This window comes from Mastomys coucha, unplaced genomic scaffold (genome assembly GCF_008632895.1).
Source record: "Mastomys coucha isolate ucsf_1 unplaced genomic scaffold, UCSF_Mcou_1 pScaffold12, whole genome shotgun sequence".
NCBI classification, from domain to species: domain Eukaryota; kingdom Metazoa; phylum Chordata; class Mammalia; order Rodentia; family Muridae; genus Mastomys; species Mastomys coucha.
Genome location: NW_022196894.1, coordinates 10215877 through 10222286, shown reverse-complemented (window position 1 = coordinate 10222286; position 6410 = coordinate 10215877). Strand labels below are relative to the sequence as shown.

Sequence of the window (6410 nt, the reverse complement as noted above, 5' to 3'; positions counted from 1 at the left end):
ATCCTAAAGTGGTAAAACTGTCCTTCAGTATTTCCTTCTGGAGATGTGGACGCAGTTGTATCTAAGTATACCATCCTCCTTGGGGTCACTTCAATGTCTGCTGAGGCTGGATCTTTTTCCCTTCCTCCATAGGGATGTCTTGTCCTTCCAGCACCATCTGCAGAGGCTTTGGTACTTCAGTGGAGATCAGTGTGGGTGCTGGGTATGAATTTCAGAAGCTGCTATTTGTATTGCTAAGTGGCTGAGTCTAGGCACCCTGGGCATGCCTTTCTTACCTGCAGTGTCTTTGCATTAACCTTGATCTTGAAAGAGATGAGGCTGTAACACTTGGCTACGCAGAGGCCAGGCTGATCCATCTGTTCCAACCTGGGAATCACTGAAACTTTGAAACAGTTTAATATTTGTGAATGACTTGGGTTTTCAATCTCATGACAAATTCTAAGGAGGGCTGGAGAGGTGGCTCAGAGGTTAAGAGCACTGTCTGTTCTTCCAGAGGACTCAGATTTGATTTCTAGCATCCAAAGGGCATCTCACACTGTCTGTATCTAATTCCAGGGGATCTGATGCCCTCTTCTGGCCTCTATGGGGAGTGTATGAACATGGCATGCACGCATGCATGCAAGCAAAACACCAATAAACATAAAATACAAAGGAATATTTTTTAATGTCATTACTCCACTGTCATCTTTTGCAGTGATTCAGAGTGCCCTGGTGTCGTGATTTTGTTAGGGATGGGGGATAAAATAGCAAAAAGCTGTTTCCTGTTCCTGCTAGCTGGAAGTCACTTCCCCTCCAAGTTGTCTGGTGTTTGCTAGCACGAGCTCAGCTTTTCGTCAGCTGCTTGGCTGTCTGTCTGTCTGCTGAGTGCTGTGCCTTCAGCTGGACAGGGTTGTTTTGTCTTGTTTTTGTTGATTGGACATGTTTGCCATGGTGGTGCTGAGAGACAGCTGCACAGTGAGACTGTCTCAAACAAATGAGTGAATGAACAGATGGATGGATGGATGGCAACTCTGACCACCTGAGTGTGGTCCTTGAAACTCATATAAATGTGGAAGAGAGACCTAGCTCCACAAAGTTGCCCTCTGACCTTCACATGTGCACTTTGGCATGAGCACACACCCACACATACTAAATAATAGTAATGACAATAAATATAAAGGTTTTTAAAAGGATGTTTTATTTAGGATAATTCTTGTCAAACAAGAGAGGAGCAACAAAAAGAGTCCTTTGTTAATGATGGGGGGCTTTTAAGCTGGGGTTGATAAAATCAGAAGATACTGGGCTAGTGTGGCTCAGTGGGGAAAGCATTCGCCACTCAGGTGTAAGTAAGGACCTGAGTTTGAATCCCCAGATCCCACCTGCAGCTGGATATAGTCCTCCTCGCATGTGTAACCTAGAACAGCCGCAGTAAGCTGAGAGGTGGAGACAGAGGAATCCCTGGCCACTCAGGCCATCTCATGTAGCATACATAGTAGTGAGCATTCAGAGACCCTGACTCCAACAAGGTGAAAAGCAAGAACTGACATCAAGGTTGTCTCTTCTCCTCTCTCTCTCTCTCTCTCTCTCTCTCTCTCTCTCTCTCTCTCTCATACACACACACACACACACACACACACACACACACACACACACACGAGGGTGGGGGGAGTGAGTCTTAATGTTGATTTTTTTTTTTTTTTTTTTTAATGAGAACCAGGGAAACCCTAGATCAAGCTCAGCCACATAAGCCAGCCTGGGTGAACACTCACTCAGTGCCCATACACAGGAAGCCCATGAACTGGCAGGCTCGAGTGGACAATAGGCAGCCCCCCAACCCAGCTCTGATTGACATGCTCCGCACAGCCCTCTATGCAGCCTCTCATACCTGATAACCCAGACTCTGGGGAATTTCAATTTAATAGCTGGTCTTGTGTTCATGTAAGGACTCTTCCTACCTGAAAGTTTACCTCCATTTGTGAAGTGTTAAAATTGTTAATATCTCAGTGTTTCAGACCCCCCTCATCAGTGCTGTTTCCTCAGTGACACCCAGGGGGTCACCTGCTTCTGAGTGTAAACTGAGGAAACAGTGGGAGGGGCTCGCAAGCACCAGCTGTTTTCACTAGCCTCCTCACCTAGCAAGCTCTGGCCAGGAGATCCCACCTCACGGTCTCAGAGCCTCATTGTCTCCCTTTTCTGTTTGCTCATGTACACCCTCTGGCCAGTTGTACCCAGACCTAAGCTCAGGGTCTGCTCTTCTGTGTAACCTAAGACTGTTCTATGGTAGAAGCACTATAGCCCCTCCCAGGAGACAACAGGAAGTTTCTGGTACCTTCGCCCAGTTCTACCTTGGTTTATTTTATGTGCAAATGCATGATGCTGGCTTTCTAGAGCTTTTCATTTTTTAAGCATACTTAACTTTTGGGGTGTTAAATGTGCCATGAAAGGGAAAGATGATGAGAGATGAAGAGAAGAAAGAAGAGCAAAGAGGACCGAGAAAGAACAGAAAGCCCAAAGAGTATATGGCAGAAATTGCCATGTTATATAGGAAAGAGAAGCTGGGGTTAGAGAAGTGAGGCCCCTGGGCTGGAGAGGTGATGGGTAGGGAGCAGGGTGAGAAGAGCAGAGAGGCCAGCATGCACTTATGCATGTTATGTGGGTACCATAGCCATTCATCCTGGGCTTCTTCTTGCCACGCACACTCATCTACTCCAGTCATATCCGAAATATCGGGGGTAAAAGCCTGATTATAAGAGGCATTAAGATAAGAGGCATTAAGGATCCAAAAGGAGTTCTGTGCCTCCTGGATATTCAGACAGTCACTGGTATCTCCTAACTCAGACGTGTTCCAGATTAGTCTTTCCAATTGTCAACACGCCCTCATATTTAGGCATAAAGGTACCCCAAGAAATGATTCATAAATGGCTAAGATTGGGCATTGTTTCCTGGCCAGCACAATGTTTCCAACCTATCCTAGTTTAATACCAAGCTGTCCATACTTGAAATTTCTCTCAAGGAATCTGCCTTGCCAAAGCTAGCAACAGAGGTCAAGCACATTCCTTAGGGCAATAGATAGTTCACAATAGTTAAAAATGTTTTGCATACTAGAGAGTAATGAAGGGCTTCCACTCAAGGACATTAGCTAGAAGTGTTAGGTCAGAACCTCCTAGTCATTGCCTCCAGCAGAACCATAGAATTAGCATAGGAATACCAAATTAGCCCCAGCTTCTGCCCACTTCACCACTGGATATGTGATTTTGGTCAGTAAGATCACTGACCTTGATGTGTCACCTGCCTATGTGACTCTTGTCATCTGACCTGCTTTCTGTATGCTACTTAAACCTGCTTTTCACTTTGTATAGAGGGACTCACAATAAGACTCGCACGCAGGACTCACACTTGGGAACTCGTGCTGGACTCAGACTGGCACTCTGACTAGAACTTAGATGGGCTAGGACTCAGACTCATGCAATCCGCAGTCCCCCTGGCCCAGAGCGCTTGGGCCCTGGGGATGCAGCACCAGTCCAGAGGGGATAGCTACTGCTTTAGACCCAGTGTGTTTTAGATGGCCTCAGATGTACCTTAACTGCTGAGCTGCCAGATTTACCATTTCTCTTTTGCAATGACTGCAAAAGTCTGGATGCCATTTCTAAGAAATACATTCAGATCCTGTACTTCCATGTGTCGTCTCTGCCATCATTTCTTCGCCTACACCTTGTCGACCTGACTAGGACCCCCGTTCCTCTTGCGGGTTGAGGGAGGCCCAGATCGGCCAGCCTGCGGCATCTTCTAGATCTGGCATTGAGCCTTTTTGCTGTGGATAAGAGGTGACACAATGCCTGCCCCTAGAGGCATTGCAGGTGTGGCTGCTGTGTCACATGTGTGGCAGTAGATGGCAGAGAGGCTATGCCTAAGCTCAGTGTTCTGACCTATGACCATTTGAGTGATTAGTAGCCAACATACCAAACATTAGTAGGCATACATACTACATGCCTGAGATGACCACCACCAGTCTGAGGCCTTGCAGACCTGCAAGAGCTCCCAGCATGGGAAACAAGCCAGGGACTAGAGGAATCTCACCTGGGTCACTTGGGTGGGCCTTGTGAGGAGTGCACCTGAGACAACCACTAGACTTGCTAAGCAGGCCTGAGGGCACAGACCATGCCCAAGATGACCCCTGCCTGGCACCATAATGCATGAGTAGAACCCAGCAGTCTTGAAACCCCTCCTGAAGGGGTTTTCAAGAACTCCCAGACACTCAAAGATCCTGGGCACCATAAGAGGAGAAGTAAGTGATGGAGAAATGGAAGAGAAGGAGAAGCATGAGGATATGGGCACACGAAGAGAGGCAGACCTGGAGAACTAGGGGTAGTGAGGAGCAGCCTGACGTGAGTAGCTGGTGATGCCACCTGGGACCGTGGGGTGGGTCTGTGGCCCTGCAGAAGCAGGCATCTGTTACCATCAAAGGTCAGACTGCCACCCAAGAACATGTTGATGTCTGAGGGCTGTGCAGAACTGGCCCCACCCTTCATGTGGGCATCACAGGAGAGTTGGCTCTGCTCCTAGCCAACTCAGGAGAACAAGCCCTACACACTGCCTGCCAGAGTTTCCAGTGAGGTAGCCCCAAAGATAAGAGCTTGGGTGAGCTGGCCCTATCACTCATCTCTCTTGCAGTGATGTAGGTGAGGGAGAGATACCTTACGCCCTCCCCACTCACACCAGCACTGGAGTCCTGGCCCTGGGGTCAGGTGAACAGGAGAACTGTCCCTGCTGCTCACAACAGGTCCTGTACCTCTCCTAGCCAGCACAGTAGAGTTGACCCTGATGTCAGGGGCACAGGTGAGCCAGCCTGAGGTTATGAACATGAGAGAGTTGACCCCATAACTTGTCTGCCCAGAAGCAGCGTGAGTGAGGGAGAGATGCCCTTCCCCATCTCGACCCTTGCCACCTACAAGAAGAGCTGGTTCTACCCCTCACATGCTCCAGCACTCAGGAAAAGCAGCCCCTGCACCTTACCTGGGCAGCATAATAGAGCTGGCCTTGGATGTAGGGTGAGCCGAGCCAGCCTGAGGGCAGGAGCACAGGAGAAGCAGCCCTGCCTCTTGTCTGCTGGATGGTGGTGCAGACAGAGAGATGCCCTCCTCCTCTCCCTTATCCATTGTCAGCTCTCCCATGAGAGTCATGTGAGTGTAATGTGAAACCAGAGGCCTCGTACCAGACAACAAGTCATTGCAATAAACATTTGCAAATAAAGAAATGTGGACAGAGGGATATACTGTGGGATATACTGTGACACACTACAGCTCTCCCCATGGTCATGAGAGTGAGAGAGCTCCCCTGTTCCCCACCGGCTACAATATTCAGGAGAGTGGGCCCTGCACCTTGCCTGAGCCACAGGGTAGAGCTGGCCCTGGTTTGGGGGTTGCTGGTGAGCCAGTCCCAAGAGTGTGAGAGTGGAAGAGCTGGCGAGCTGACCAGCTCAGATTCCTCTCAGGCCCAGATCCAGGGCTTTGAATTGGCCTGCCCCAACATCTACCCCACACTGATGAATTGCTGGAGTGCATGAAGGGGTGATCCAAAACTACAGGATCTCCATGACACAGGATTTCTGAGAAGAGTCCCTGTGAGGTTCCAGTATTGATAGAATGCCAGAAGCCAGAGGCCTTGTACTGGACCAACTAGTCATTGCAATAAACATTTGCAAATAAAGAAATGTGGACAAAGAGGTATGTATACTGGGGACATACTGTGACACACTGCAGCTTCCACAAGATTTTTTCCCCTCTGTTGTAGGAGAGGTTGTAAGAGTGAAGGATGGGTATCACGGAAGGGAGAGATGGGTGGGATTGGGTGCATGATGTGAAATTCACAAAGAACCAATACAAAGTTTAAAAAGAAAGGTGATGCAATCTGTTCTACAACTGTTTCTAACTGAAATTAGGGCACTGTTGTCATTGCTAGGGTTCAGGAAGGCCGAAATGCTGGTCACAGGAAGAGAGAGGAGTGCAGGCAGAGCGACGTCTGTCTCACTGGCTACCCAGGTTCTGTGGGATTACAGCCTGGGATGCAGGTTCTGAAGGAACACCTGGTCAGGTAGATTGCAGGCAGGTCTGGAGCAGTTTGCACTCTTCAGTTGCAGAAGTTAAGTGTGCTTGGCTCTGCCAGCCCCAGGCTCCCAGAAATAAGACTCAGAGTCAATAGACATTTACAAATACCTTGGCCACATAGCTAGGCTTTCTCTTGTTAGATCATAACTTAAATTATCCCACTTATTCTAGGCTACATTCTGCCACATGGCAGGTTACCTGTTTTGGGTACCATGCGCTCCTCTCTTCACATCTTCCTGGGTGAATCTCCTGCGACTGGCTCTATCCCAGAATTCCTTGTGCCTCCTGGATGTTCCACCTTCTTTCTATTCTACTCTTTCCTATAGG

General features: G+C 48.6%; 1 pseudogene; it reads left to right on the top strand.

Moving 5' to 3' along the window:
- Window positions 1–3814: 3814 nt before the first annotated feature.
- Window positions 3815–3938, top strand: LOC116086717 (annotated as a pseudogene).
- The last annotated feature ends 2472 nt before the right edge of the window (window positions 3939–6410 follow it).